This window comes from Neomonachus schauinslandi, chromosome 7, assembly GCF_002201575.2.
Source record: "Neomonachus schauinslandi chromosome 7, ASM220157v2, whole genome shotgun sequence".
NCBI lineage: Eukaryota > Metazoa > Chordata > Mammalia > Carnivora > Phocidae > Neomonachus > Neomonachus schauinslandi.
In genome coordinates, this window is record NC_058409.1 from 62,325,547 (window position 1) to 62,342,052 (window position 16,506).

At 34.5% G+C, this 16,506-nt stretch overlaps 1 pseudogene; it reads right to left on the reverse strand.

Moving 5' to 3' along the window:
* Positions 1 to 5,164: 5,164 nt before the first annotated feature.
* On the reverse strand, positions 5,165 to 5,553 carry LOC110589114 (annotated as a pseudogene).
* Between the last annotated feature and the right edge of the window lie 10,953 nt (positions 5,554 to 16,506).

Genomic DNA, 16,506 nt, shown 5'->3' on the forward strand with positions numbered 1-16,506 from the left:
TTAAGTAACACACATTTGTAGACTTAAAACAACAGAATCCAGACAAGGTAGAGAAACTAATACACTAAAAGCATTTCTTTGAAAACATAAATTCAGGTGATAAACATCTAGCAATACTGATCAAGATAAAAGGAGATACAAATAACTGATATTAGGTAGTAAAGTGGTGGTATCATTAGAAAAAAATCACAGAAATTAAAAGGCTAATTCAATAATATTATAAGAAAATTTATGCCAATTAATATGAAAACTTAGATAAAAGACAAATTCCTTGAAATGTACTAATAAAACTGACATAATCTGAAATATGACACCAAATAGCCCTATAATTTTGAAAGTAATTGAATCATCAGTAATTTCACACTACAAAACACCTATTTTAGTGGTTTTACTAATAAATTCTGTCAAAATTTAAAGAAAAAATGATATCTACAGTGTATAAATTCTTTCAAAGAGGTGGGGGAGAATGTAATACTTCTAAACTCAGTTTATGTGTCTAAAACAACCCTAATAGCACAAACTGACAAAAATTCCAAGGCATAGCAAACCAATTTCCCTTCATAATCAATAATCCTTAAAACATATATTAGCAAATAAATCTAGTAGGATAAAAAAAAAAGTACAAAACATCCTTACAAGTGGCATTTATCTCAGGAATGCAAGGCTGGCTTAATATTGGAAAAGTGATCGCTGTAATACTGTATATTAATAGAATGAAGAAAAAACACATGATTTTTCATAATAGATTGAGAAATAAAAACAACTAACAAAAGTAAATTAACAAAAGTCATCACCCATTTATAATTAGAATCTAGAATATTAAAAAACTAGTATTATACAGGAGGGTCTTTACCTAATAAACAGAACCTATGAAAATCTATCTTTCTGTGCTTGACTTTTCTGTGAACTGGCTTTTCATTATATGCTTATAGTATTTGCTTTTGACCCACCAGAACTAAATAATTCATTCTTTAAATGTCTACATTTTAAGTGCCCAGGAAAATATGGTTGAACCACCATAGGTTAGGTAGCTACTCATGTATAAATCAGCTATGGTTAGTGGCTGCACTGTTGAGTTATATAGTCTACTTGCACTCAAAATTTGCTGAGCCGTAGATTTTCTGATAAGGAGACAAAACCCATCTCCTATACTACTGAAACCTAAAGTAATATTAATGATTAAGTGTCAAAAAAACTCCTCTCTCAGAGGCAATGATAAGAAAAGTTTTCAGGTAGGATATGGACTATCTCTTGAATAATAAAAGTTTAATCAATATCAAAGTCCCACTTCTAGTTTTCTCTTCTACTTAGGTTAGCATAGATATTAGATTTTTTTTCAAAGCAGCCTTAACTGCAAGTGTGAAAATGATAACCCATTCCTCACCATTGATAAAGGTTATAAAAATAGCCACTTTGGAATTAATAATAGATTTCACCATATTCAAAAACTTGTGTGTGGAAGAGTGGGTATTTGTGACTAGGATCAGTGAAATAGAATTCAATTACTAAGCTATTTTTCATGCTTCCGTACCTGTGCAGGCACTCTCTCAGAGACAGACATTTCTTTTCCCAATGATACTTTGCAAGTTTTTCTATTTTTATTAACATTGTATGTTGCCTCATTATAGGGTAATTATAGAAAAAGTAGCTAAGTGAGTTACATTCATCTGCTTGAACATGACAAAATGGTATCATTTTAGGAAGATAAGGATTAGCTCAGAATTTTTAATAAGTAGTTCATAAAGGTAAATATTAGCTCAGAAAAAAATAAAAATAAAAGGTAGTTTAGGTTTGGCAGAAACCTTTAAATTCCATTACTCATGAGTTCAAAACAACAAAGAGAAAAATATATACAGAAAGAAAAAAGAAAATGTCTAATTGGAATACTAATTTCATTTTCCTGTTCTGAAAATTATTTTCTTGCAACTTTTTCTTTTAAGATATGTAGTTTTTTTTTCCATTACAACCAAAACAAATACAAATAAAAATATATATATTGACATAAGAAATACATCCAAAATTTTATAGCATTTAGTTTTCTTTCATCATTTTGAGTTGCCAAGATTACATATAAAAGATGTACTTATGGGGCACCTGGGTGGCTCAGTTGGTTAAGCACCCAACTCTTGATTTTGGCTCAGATCATGATCTCAGGGTCATGGGATCTAGTACTGCACTGGGCTCTGAGCTTAGCACAGAGTCTGCTTGAGATTCTTCCTCTCCTTCTCCTTCTGCCCCTTACCTCATGCTCGCTCTCTCTCTTTTAAAATCTTTAAAGAAAAAGATGTATTTATTTTAGATGAACTAGTTACATAATCTAACTTAATTCACTAGCTTTTAAAAAAAAAAAAGATTTTATTTGTTTGTCAAAGAGTGGGAGAGAGAGAGCACAAGCAGGGGGAGTGGGAGAGGGAGAAGCAGGCTTCCTGCTGAGCAGGGAGCCTGTGGAGCTCAATCCCAGGACCCTGGGATCATAACCTGAGCTGAAGGCAGACCCTTAACTGACTGAGCCACCCAGGCATCTCTAATTCACTAGTTCTAAAAGCTATAGGTTATCATTGAGATATTTCAAATTATATGATTTAGAATAATATATGTATTAGAAAAACTTTAATAAATGTAAAAATGTTTATATTCTACATAATGTGAACAGTAGTTGTAGGAAGAAAGTAAAAGTTCATGTATATTCAATTTAATAAATATTGTTTCAGAATGACTTTGGGCAAGGCCCATGATGACTTTTCCTCCCTTCTCCCTCCCCCTTCCCCTACCCCCTTCCTTATTTCCTATTTCTGATTTGTTCTCAGTAAATTAGCCCCAGAAACTTAACAAATGAAAAAAAAAATGTTAAATCACACAAATTTCTTGATTATTTTTACTTCTCTGACTCATTTGCATGGAATCTCTGGAAATTATTTTTAAAATACATATGAGGTTGGCCTCGGACATAGTAATACTGGCACCTGTTTAGAATATGATTTGGTTTTATTAAAACTACTCCTTCAATTGCTTAGGTTTTTTGATATAAAGGGGGCCATAAGGTTTTCAGTTTATTCACAAAGCACACTGAGAAGGCATGGTATGTCCTCCATTAGCAACTCTGTGTCTTGGAAAACAACTCAGTATCTTTAGAGCACTCCTGCTCTTTTTCTTTTTGAAAGGAAATTTTAATGTAGTAAACAGGTTTAATAAACATGGCAAGTCTTTTTGTTGTTAATGAAGACATGATACATTTAGAAATGTATTAAAAAAAAAAAAGGCCCCCCAAAAAAATTCCTAGAAAGACGTTCCACAAGGAAAACACCAGCCCAGGTTCTATCCCCCTCAAACAGAAGTGGCTTTTGCACAAATCAGCAACTCCCCTCCAACATACAAAAGCACTGCTATTTGCCTTGCAAGCAGAACATAAAACATACGCTTAGTTACTGAATTTGAACATTAAGCAGAATTAGTGTAGAGCATATTTTAATAAGTTACTTCAATACCCACCTGGTCCAGTTTAACATATTTGTTGGTAGATCCAGTTTGTACATTTTCCACAGGTATACTGAACAATAAACCATGTATTGTCCCATTATTTTTTAAATGGCAGTTCTTGTAGTTCAGGCAAACCATTAAGATTACAAAGAGCTCTCTTGAAAGAAATTCTCAGATGAAAATACATTAATGAAAAACCCTGAAAGTTAAACAAGCCTGGTTCTTTTTCACTAAAATGGTGGGATCAAGGTAGAATGCCTATTCTGAAGAGCAGCTCCATTTGTTTCCCCATGAAAAAAGGCCAAATTTTTCTGAACTGTTATAATTTAAAAATTAAGCCAATGAAGAAGAAAACATACACCTTAAGATACTATAGAACTTGAAATATGTCAGGGCTTACGGAATGGGAAATAGAATCCTGATTTTTTTTTTCATAAAAGGAAACTGTAACACGTTTTAAGGGAAAAACAAAACAAAACAAACCAGAACTCTGAATATGGATAGCACTACATGGACTCTATGCACAGAACACCACACAGGAATGAATTACACATCAATAATATCATGATGAGAGTAATTGGCTGGGGACTTATACTTCCAGCAACAGAGCTCCTAAGTAAAAAATGTGTTAAAAGCCTGTAATATCAACAAAGACCCCCCAAACAAACAAACAGAGATGGGGGATGAGGGGAAACCGGGAGGAAAAGCAGTATGCACGGGTTTATTATAGACATGGTATTCAGCAGCATAAATATAATACGTTCCATTGAGTCCCCCAAATGGGGCAAAACTTATCTTCTACTGCTAAACATGGGAAAGATTAAGAGAGTGGAACAAATTCATTTGTAACTATAACATCCCCCTTATTTGAGTGACTAGTTGTTCAATCTGATGCTGTATGTTAAGAAAATGTGAATACGCATGAATAAAGCAAAATAAAAACAAAAGGCTAAATTATGAACTTTAATAACTGGAAAAACCATCCATTTTAAAGCCTAGTAGTTGTGATCCTGATCATTGCTATATATGACATAAACCATAGAAACAAAGGCCAAGAAAAAAAATTTCATTTTGTTCAGTACTTAAACTTGATGTTGTCCTAGGGAAAACTTATAATTCAATGAATGTGTCACACGTATGACTAAAAAGTCCCCTTCTGGTTTCAAATGAATTTAAAGAACAATCTTCCTTGATAATTTTTCTTTCATGTCAAACAAACCTTCTATGTACAGGACCAACTTAAATCCCTTCTGCCCTTCAAACACTAGATATTAACATCCAGGAACATTCTATACAATGCAAAGTGCCTTAAGAGAAGGATTCTGTAGTACCAGCGATATAACCAATCTGAGGAAGCCTGGGTGCTCTTAACACTGATGGGAGCCAGTCAGGCAATGGTGGTTTGTTTCACCACAGGTGTTTCCTCCAACAACTGCATGATGAGTTCATACAGGGGTTTGCAGACCGTTGTCTAAACCCCCCTGTGAGATGCAGAAAATCAAACGTGTGGTGGCGGGAGAGGGTGCTGTCTGCATGCACGAAGCCCTCATCTGTATCCAGTGCTGAACACTGGCAAGCTCAGCAGGGAAACCGTAAGGAGTTGGTTCACCTTGGCATTCTTTCACCTCAAAGGGTGGGGCTTCTCACCTCAAAGAAACAAACCCAGTACAAAGACTTTGGCCTGCTGCTACCTTGTGTTGATAAGTTGTATGATGGCCTCAATTCCATCTGCTGCTTCTTCTGCCATGTTTTCATGCTTGTTTGTTCCTTCCCAGACAACAATGACCTTAGGTTTAATATTCTCCAGTTTTCCATCCTTTTAGTCTGCACAAAACAAGTCTTGTTGCATCTCCTCCAATTCCAAAATTCCGTGCATGAAGTGGGGGAAAAAAGCTCTCGCCATATTTCATATTGGTGCATCAACTGCACCACAGAGTCCCCCACAAACAGTACATCAGGTTCATTGTCTTTATAGTCCAGGACAAATATGTTATGCTGAGACATGCACCTGTCATCTCTTTGAATATCTTCCACTGCATGTGGCATAGCTGCTGGGTTTGAGTCTCCCTGCCTCATTACACACTCAGGCAGAGGGTCCATGTGGGCCCCAAGAGGCTGCGGCATCTGCGGGTGGCACATCTGTACCTCACTCAGTCTCAGCGGCCCGGCTCCAGCGTGTCCCTCCTTGGACCCCAGCACCAGCAGCAGCCATTCCTCCTCCTCTCTTGACCATGACAGCAAAGGCAGCTTTTCTTAGACCTCTTTTGCAAATATACTGCATTAAATGCTTTAGGTTTGCTTTTTTTTCCCTAAGATCCAGCAGAGTGTTAGTGGGTGTGTTGTAGAGGGTAGATCTAATGACTAACACTCAATTACTTCATCTGACTTACAGAGAAAAGTATGAGTATTCAGCCAGGTTGAAGAGAGGAGTACAGATAATTGATTCATCACTAGTAATTATGTTTTATAAGAAAAAGAAACCAACTATATATTATAAAAAGAAAAATGTGTCAGTACATAGTTAAACACTTTTCTCATTCCAACCCAGATTGTATATCTTCTAACCAGACTAAGAAATTCTCTAGAAAGAATTAATCAGCATTACTTGACTAACTGAAAACACACAATCTGAGTGACCTATTTTGTGGTAGGTCCATAACAAACAAATAAAAATAAATAAGCTCATATACCACCTACCAGAAGAGACAGACATGTAAAGACCTTGCAATAAGCACAATTAATGCTATGAAGCGAAGTTAAGTGACAACATAAGCAGAGGAAACAAGTCAAGGAATAGAGATGCACAAATGCATTTTTTTTTCCAAATGCAATTCTTTCTCAAGAAAACCATGAGCTTTTACTGCAAATGGAAATAAGGAAGAGGGAGCCTGGGTGGCTCAGTCAGTTACGCATCTACCTTCTGCTCAGGTCATGATCCGGGGGTCCTGGGATCAAGTCCTGTGTCGGGCTCCCTGCTCAGTGGGGAGCCTGCTTCTCCCTCTGCCTCTGCCTCTCTCTCTCTGTCTCTCATGAATAAATAAATAAAATCTTTAAAAAAAAAAAAAGAAAAGAACATAAGGAAGAAATTGCAACTGAAATCTGGAAGGGCAGTTTGCTGCCAGATAGTGGAAGATCTTGAATGCAATGTAAAGGAGTTTGGATTAGAAAAGATCTAAAAGTTTGGTAAGGAGAGTGGTATGACCAAATATTAGTTTTAGAAAGAAAAGTCTGGCTGGCATGTGGAACATGGTTTAGAATGAGTAAAAACTAAAGCAAAAAGATTAGTTCTACAAACTCGGATGAGAGACAGTTGAAACTGATATAGGGCAGCAGTAATATATATTTTGCAATAAAATAGTTGGATTCTTCATGTGGTATTGGGAAAAGGGAAAGGAGAAGAAAAGAGAGTTGGTGAAAAAGAAGGAGAAGGATGGGGTCTTATATACACAGGATGGAGGATCCAAGAAAATCCAGAGGTTGGGGTGAAAATCAGAAGAGAAGAGAGAAGTAAGTAAAGGGGAAGCGGGAAATCACAATTCATACCTCCCTGTTGTCAAGAAATTATTTTTAACCAAAGAAATTTTTTTCTGAAATAAAGACTTCCAATTGTTTGCCCTATGGGATGTTTTCATCCTACACACTTAGTTAAAATGTAAGCTTTTAGGGACTACAGCATACAATACTGCTTCCAGAAGCTTTAAAGTCTAACAACTAAAATGTTTTCCTGAATTCAGGCCTTTTTCTTTTCTTTTTCTTTTTTTTTCTTGATCATACCATTAAGCAGTACTGCAAAATTGGTTTTGTTATTAGCCTAGGGCTTCTAGTAAGCACTTTTACTTTTTTAAAGGGTGAATATCACAGACCCTTATGCCCTGAGTAATTGAGATTTCAGTATAGCCTTAATTTTATTCATGGAGATTTACATTCAAGTTCCATTAACCTTAATAGGAAGCCATTACCTAACTGGCACGGGTTATTGGTAATTCAGAATAATTCAAGATAGACTTACTTCATTTGATATTTTTTGTTACAAATGTCAACAACTTCCATTTAAAACTAAATATGCATCATGTTATCTACTCCTAGGCAATTCTGCACATGAGCAACACTAATCATTTTATAGGAAATTAAATATTTTAAAAAAGCATTGAATCCTCTAAGAATGTTTAAGTATCTTTTAAAAAATACTCCGTTCTTACAATTATTTTAAGAAATGTCTAATAACCTGGAAAGTTATCTAAGAGAAATTTTCTTCCTGATATCTGAATACAGATTCAAACAGCAAAACAACACAAAACATCAGCACGTCAAATATAAAATTAAATACAAAGCTTTGCATTAATATTAGGTTTTTAAAATGTATTTAGGAATTTGCATAATTTGGATTATTGAATTATGTAAATTCAAATCTATAAGATTGGGGAACAGAAATAAATGAATGGGAATTTAGATTATGGGTGAAATATTAAAATTAAAAATTAAAATTAAACATTAAGTGATTATATATCAATATGTGTATATAAATGAATTAATAAGAGTGCCGGTTCATGTTCATCTACAATTAAGGTGGTTGTAGAAAAACACATACACACATACACACAAGAGTCACTATGATAACATTACCCTTAAAGTCTTCCTTGACATTTAAATTTGTGTATTAATTTTTTAAATTTGTATATTTAAACAGCATTTATAGTTATGTGTTTTCTATGTATTTAGAGCAGAATTAATTATTATGGAATAATCAATAAAAGTATATTCCACCCTTCATTTGCCACATTTTCTATGCAGCAAAATTAGGATAATATGAGCTAAAATCTTCTATTCCTAGAAAGAGTTAAAAGATATTTCTTTAGTGAATGCTAAAATACAACTAGTTGCCTATGAATACAAGTCAAATTTCCAAAATGTAAAGCTGTTTTAATGTTATTATAGAAATATATTAAATTTCTTGGGCTATTGTTTTAAATGTTTTCCAAGGACAACTTTATAAACAGTCAATGAGTGGGCCTAATATTTAGCAGTTTATAAGTGAAGTAAGCCTGGCTCTGCTAATCTTTTTGCTGTTTATATCTAACCTGTGATTAAAGCAAGAGGTAGAAAAATAGATAGAAGGGATTGCAGTCTTCTGAGCCAATGTTTTCCAATGTCTGTATCATTGGGCATTCAGCTCATTGGGGATTTCGTTTAAATGTGTATCTGCTTCAGTAGGTCTGGAGAGAAGGCTCTAAGACTACCTTTCTATTAACCTCCTAAATAATGCCAATATGGATACTCTAAGGATACTTTGGGTAAAAGTCCATTTCTCCTAATTTTCCAAATGAGTAAATAAACTCAGGGAACCCCTTGATTCCCAGAGATCTTAAAACTGATCATGGGCAGAACCCAAACTATATAGTTATTGTTATTCTATTAGTGACTTATAAGTATTCTTTTTGTTTCTAAATATTGATTATATCATCCTCTATGTCACATAATTTATATTTTAGTTTAATTTAATTCAGAACTACATCACTGTTAGTGACATTCTCTAATAAGTTATTGATAGTAGAAGGGGAACCATTAAGTTAGGCAGAACATTGATATCCCTTAGGAGAAGGGAGAAATTAAACCTAAACCAGTATTGGGAGGACGAATGGTCTGCAATAACAATATGATATCTTACGTTGTGTCGGTGGTATGGATAATTTAATATGGAAGTACTGCATTGTGCCTTAATTTTGGTATGATGATTCAATCCGATCGACACAAATAATTCATTTGAATCTAATCATTAAACCTTTGTACATATTTCCCCCTTGTGAGTTTAGTCAAGCATGCTAAATCATTACAACAGAGTTCCCAACTGGTATAGAGATTTTCTTTAGCATGTATAATGAAGTTCATTGTAAACTGGAGTAAGGTTACTGCTAGGTCTGCCAGCTTGCTTTAAACTGGAATGAGAAAGCGTAGGTAGCTGATTTGTATTGATGCAATCTCTAATTTGATTATGTTTCAATCATTCCAAAAGCTTTTAAAATGTGCCGAATTTATACCTATTATTAGTGGAAGACAATGTGTAATCATCCAACTTCATTCCACAACACATTTTAAAAGCCTGCATGAATGTGTCAGTTTGCAGGAGTGGTATTGATATTATCTACAGTGATGTATTTATTTATTTTTTTTTTGACAGGTTTTTTTTTTTTTAAGATTTTATTTATTTATTTGAGACAGAGAGAATGAGAGAGACAGAGAGCACATGAGAGGGGGGAGGGTCAGAGGGAGAAGCAGGCTCCCCGCCAAGCAGGGAGCCCGATGCGGGACTCGATCCTAGGACTCCAGGATCATGACCTGAGCCGAAGGCAGTCGCTTAACCGACTGAGCCACCCAGGCGCCCTACAGTGATGTATTTAAAGGAGAAAACAAATAGTGAGATAAATGGAAATATAACTATTTTTTGAATAGACTCCTTCTTAGGGAAAATTTCCACTCATTTTTACAAGCTTTTAAGGGAAATAGTAACCTAGCAGTCAAAAATAATCAGTAGTCGCAAGTAGCTGGAATTTTGTCAAGTGGGTTCATTCATATACTGGTCAGTCTCCTAAGTAATGTTAACTGCCTCACAGGCAAAGACCTGGCTCATGGCATCTCCTAAAGCAACTATTTTCACACTTGTATGAGGGACGGAGGCACATAGCTGACAATAACTAAAAATAAAAAAAAAAAAAGGAAGAAAGAAAACAAAAGAAACAAACAAAAACCTGTGTTTTCAAGGTCTCTTCTATTTCCCACTTTAGACTGCTTAGGGCTCTGTACTTGGTCCCAATAACATCCAGCTCTGAGTTTTTCCTCTTCTCTTCCCTCATGCAAAGTAAGAACACTTGTCTTTCATCTTTCTAACTTGATCTCCTGTTGACAAAGCAGTCTATTTCATTGCTTTGGTGATTAACACTTCCACTTGTTTATCAATCACTCATGATAATGACACAAAGTGCTGGTTTTAAAGAATATGATATATTACTCCATTAATTCAATACATTTATACTGTGTGCTTAAGATAGTCAACACTCTGTGCTTTGCAGGACTAAACTACAGAGGTACAAATGATATATCATACCCCTTACAACCTAGAAAATAACAATAAATGCAGAAATTTCAGGCACCTTAGAAATCCTTTGGGTGCACAATACTGTATATTTCATTTTGAGATTTTGAGATGTTTGGGTATCTATAAATTATAACACATAATTAATTTTAAGTTGTGCCTATGTATAAGACTGTGTCTATGGAAAAGTAAAAGACAGAGTCAAATGAGTCATTTTTTGTTTTATTTTAGGCATTCTACTTTTACACTCTGTATAGAGAACATGGAAATGCATTTACTATGGACTAGTTCAGAACCAAATGAAACATTAGTAATATATGCAATCTGAAAAATGTACTTGCAATTATATCTCAAGGATTCATTTTATATTACTAGGACCCAAGACAACTCCAAATGTAAGTTTGGTGAGCCAAAATCAATCTAAGATCTAGAGTTAGGAAAATTTACTCACAAGTGACTGTGTGTGTGACACACAGTCACACACAGGTATGCACGCATGTGCTTTTCTGTTTTCTTTCCCCAAATATCACAATGGGCAAAATGATAAAAAACCATGTTGGAGCTAATGTATAAGAGCATTTCGATAACTTAGTAGCAGATAAGAAACTACCTAACAGCATAATTTGGCCCTTAAAGTCACTGGCGACACTTCTAAATATCTAATAATTACACACTTGAACCTCTTTCTAGAGTTCAATGTAAAGTTAAAGCTCACCTCAGGACTTACTCTAAACTTGTGCATCGTCAAATTTTAACTTTTCCCCACATGGCTAGAAGGAATGCTGATTTCTACAGCTCTATAATCTGACATTTCAGCTACAACACTCTTTACATTGGTTTGTCTCACTAATCGCAGAGTTTATTTGTGCCTATTTCTGTTCCACTTTTGTAACAAACAGACGGAACCATAAAACAGTACTGTTTCATTAATATTTGTTTGCTTTCTAGATACATCACAAGAGTTATTCTCAAAAAGATTATACGTATCATATAGTTATATTTTCCAAACCCTTTCAATTTAGTAGTTAATTCAAAAAGTCTCTCTGAAGATAGATTGCTACCATTTTGATTAATATTTCTTGGCATAACAGCTTCCCATTTAGCTGCAAAATTGTATTCTAATTAAATTCTTCTCAAGAAGCTATGCAAATTATTGGCAGTCTTAATGCTCCCAGCATGTATCTTTTCTTCCACTGAAAGATTTCAGGAGTTTTATGCACAATTAATTTACTAGCGACAGTATCTTTATGTGTGTGATTCATAATACTGTATTATTGGGGGATATCTCCTTCCTTTAAAAGAAAATCCAGGAGATAGAGACATTTTTCAATTTTCATTTTCTCTGACTCCAAGTTAATTTCATTTGGATGGCTGAGTTGAACTTTCGGAAAACTTACTTCTACAGAATGTTTTCATTGATGACTTTGTATCAAAGCCCAAATTTCAAATAGGCAGACATTCCTTTCATTCTCTTCATCACATGGTTGTGTGTGTCAGCAAAGAGCAAAAATTCCTATTTTCTTTACTGTAAACGATATGTAACTCTTTTTTCTTTGAATCCAATTGTTATTCTTCCCTTTCAGATCCCGCCAAGGGCCTGTTAGCTAATTCCAGTCCATTTGAGAAAGTATTTAATTTCTGGCAGCTTAGCCAAAAATGAACTAGGATACAGTTTAATTAATTCAACTAGTTTTTATGAAATCTTAAAATCTAACAACAATTGGGACAGAAACTCTTAATAAACATTTGTTGAATAAACTTCTCCACATCTGCAATGATAAGAGAGCATTCCCCCCCAGTTTTCCTAAACAGGCCTACTGAAATTCATTGCCAATTACTATAGTAAAGCTGAATCACTCTGGCCAAATTCCTTAATCTTTCTGTGGCTCAGCTTCTTCGCTGTGATATTGAGAAAAAAGTAATACTTATTTCCTAAAATTATTTTGGGGATTAAATGAGATACATATGCAATGTCAGTGTCTGGCATATACCATTCACAACAATAACAGCCACCACCACAACAATAATAATAGCCTTTCCAATTAACATGTGTTACCCTCAGTTAGTTTTTAGGAAACTAAGATAAAGAAATAGCAGACAGGTGGCATGGATCTAGTCAAGTCCAGGAACTCAGAGTGGAAAAGGCAAAGATCAGAAATAATATTAACATTTTGACAGGTAAAATAGAAAATGGAATAGGAACGTGAGGTTATAGGCAGGTTCTGAATTTGAATGATGTAGAACTGATAACAAAAAAAAATGGCCAAAGAGAGTAGGAAAATCACAAGGCTGATGAGAATTGTGAACACAAGCAGGGGAGTGGGAGAGGGAGAAGTAGGCTTCCTGAGGAGCAGGGAGCCCAATGTGGGGCTTGATCCCGGGACCCTGGGATCATGACCTGAGCCAAAGGCAGACACTTAACAACTGAGCCACTCAGGCACCCCGAGAATTGTTCTTTTGAGAAGCAATGTAGAATGCAGCAGGGTGGGAATGAGAGATCCATTACAAATAGCCCAAAACACAAATATGCATTAACTTAAGCAATACTAAAAATCCGTTTCAACAAAAAAATACCACTCTGTTTTAGACACCCTGATCAAATTCTTAGCATGATTCAACTGATGGGAAGAAATATAGCACACCCCTATTTCTCACACATTTAGAATTGATGCCAATCTTTAAACATTTACACTTTTATAAATTTATTTTTCTTATTGTTGAAATTAGGCTTTGCATATAGTATTTACCACATATTCTGAAATTCTCAACCCAAAGTTTTTCCAACCAATCCCATTATATTAAAAGAGAATAATAGCGGGACGCCTGGGTGGCTCAGTTGTTAAGCATCTGCCTTCGGCTCAGGTCATGATCCCAGAGTCCTAGGATCGAGCCCCGCATCGGGCTCCCTGCTCGGCGGGAAGCCTGCTTCTCCCTCTCCCACTCCCCCTGCTTGTGTTCCCTCTCTCACTGTGTCTCTCTCTGTCAAATAAATAAAATCTTTAAAAATAAATAAATAAAAGAGAATAATAGCAACTATGAGTTTTGAGTATTTACTATGTACCGGTAACTGTTCTATACCTGTTCTAATCCATTTACTTTTCGTTACAGTCCAGTGGAATACTAGTGAGAGATGAGGACAAAGGTAACTTAGTCCCAGAGCTCATAAAGAACATCAAGAAGATCATTCTGCCTCTTTAGTAAACAAATGAAGTTGGAGCACCATGATAAACACAGAGGAACCATTAGAACATCATTCTTGTGGTAAAGCTTCTGAACAGAGTCAAGTAATTTATAGATAGCTGATTTTATTTTTTCCTACACCTCACATGTTTTCACTCTATTAAGTATATTTTATATAGGCAATCAAATGAACCAAAAGAGGCCAATTTGTCTGGGCATTTTGCAGTGAGAACTGCCCCTGGCCCTCCCAGGCTCCCAATCCTATGCCAAGGTAGCACACTTTTCATATCCAAACATCCTTCCCCTTGGATGGACATGGCTGAAAACTGATTTAAAGGCAATGTTTCCAGATGGACCAGAGCTTAGCTGCATGGGATAAGGCTAGCTTATTCCTGCCCTAGAGAGAGCAACAGGAGTTGCACAGTATCATTCAAGGAGGATAAATGTAACACACCTTGTACAGCAGCATGGTCTGTGGCAAAGACACATGGCTATGATACTGCTCCCTCTTCCAATTCTTCACAGTCACTTTCTTCCTCATTGCTAATGCATCAAGAGAAAGAACTCTTCCCCAACTGGTCACTTTCCTCTTGAGATGAAGTGAAAGAAATAATGAAATAATAAATATTAAATCAATTCCTTTATCTTACTTAGGGAAGGAAGCTCAATAAATCAAAACAATCCTTTGTCTTTTTGAGACATGTTATATCAATGCATACTGAAATTTAATCATAAGCATAGTGTGGTTGTTACTGATCAAAGGGGAGATAATCATTATATTCTATAACAAAATGACCAAATGCAATCTGACACTTACTTAACCCTTTTTATCTGAATACCATGCTTGTATATGGCAAATGGGATTTTAAGATATTTTCTGTTAAAAATGTTTAAATTCTAAAGTATATCATTTAAAGTACTGCCTTTATATATGGAGCAGTGTGCATTCATTGTTTTGATGGTTTAAGATTATTTGTTCCCCACTTAAATCTCTTGTTCACCTTTAGTTTCTAAAATACACTGAAATCAAAAGACTGTTTTTCCATGGAAGACATATGCAAGGAGATTAACTACTATGTAGCAGAAAAACTAGTGGCACAATAAATTATGCTCCCTAATGTTTAATATTTATATTAAATAAATATATTTTTCTGGATAAAGGCCAATAATATATTTATTTTTTTTAAAACATAAGATAATCACCAAAATATGAGTGATCTTTCCATAACAAAAAGTATTAATAAGAAATTTTACAACCCCAAATGCCAAAAAAGCCAAAATCTGTCTGTGCTGAAAATATATTTTTACTTATTTGTGATATTTTTAGTTTATAAAACTGTCAAAAAATATTTCAATAACAACAAAGGGGGCTTTATAGCTTATGGGTAAAAACTTAGAGCTAAATGATATAATTACAGGCAAGTACACCTTACAAGTACACCTCTGTTGAGCTCCAGAAAGTAGTATGCATGCTGAAATTAATCACTGATGAACTGGTGCCAGAATAGAGATATTAAAGTGACAAATTTTTGTTTGTTTTTGGTTTTGTCTGTTGCTGAACAGCTGTGTTCCTATGTAACTGAAATCAGCATAGAAAGATTTCAGAAAGCTGGGCAAACAAAAGTGTTCCAGGTGATGAGACTGTGAATCACATATTTTCTCATTCAAAACAAGAAACCTTGTTCTTATAGTCTATCATCCATATTCTATGTACTCATAAATAAAAACGCTTCATTTTGAATACTGTCTTTGATTAGGAAGGCCATCAATATTTCAAATTCCTATTACAATGTTAATTGACTAATTGAAGAAAATATGATTTGATAGTAAAGCCATTAGGAAAACAAACATCATCTGTTATCAATTTTTATAGCATGTTTAACTAAAGCCAATTTTGATACATCCAATGCTTTTATCTATTACCAGGACACAATGTATCAATGTTACTCTCAAGCAGTAGAAAAAACTGGACATCCTAAGTCTAAAGAAAGTAAAATGCAAAGAGCACATGTCAAGAAAAGTCTACTATTCAGATAAGAGCTGACCTGGAACAATCAGTAAGGAAGAGAACCTTGAAAACTTCAGTGACAATCAGGAAGATGTAGTTAACAGAATCATTTAGAGCCACACTTAATTTCATGAAAGTATAAACTGTATGACCATTTCATTTAGATGTCACCCATATATAGTTGTTAGTTTTCATTAAAAATTTACCCTAAGGTATTTTTCCATAATGTATTTTTGGTCCTGTTTAAGACAAACATTTATTCTTTGTGTATTTCATTATGATTGTCCAAAATGTGAATTATTCAAACTATGTGCTTTCTGACAAATTATTTCTTAGCCATTTTTACTGATTATTCGACTTCCACCAAAATATAAGACTAACTACATTCACGTTCTTAATGTGTAGAAGCTCTTTCTTCAAAATATAATTCCCTTGATAAATTAAGGAAAATACACATTTTGAAAAGTTAAATTATATTTTTTAAAGTTTTAATATATTTTTGCATTGGTAAAGTAAAATTTAGCTGTGTAAGAAAATAGATCAAGAAAACATTACACATTTTAGGCTAAGAATTTCAAATTAGACAAAGACTGATAAGATTTCTTTCATTCAAAAATTTTAAAGTCAGTAAGATACAAAGGATATAGACAGTGACTAGTTCTGAACAGTAAATTATTTTGGTGGCATATTTATAAGTCAGGATTGCCTAGGATAACCAAAAAAAAAAAAAGAGAGAGAGAGAGAACAGAAAGTG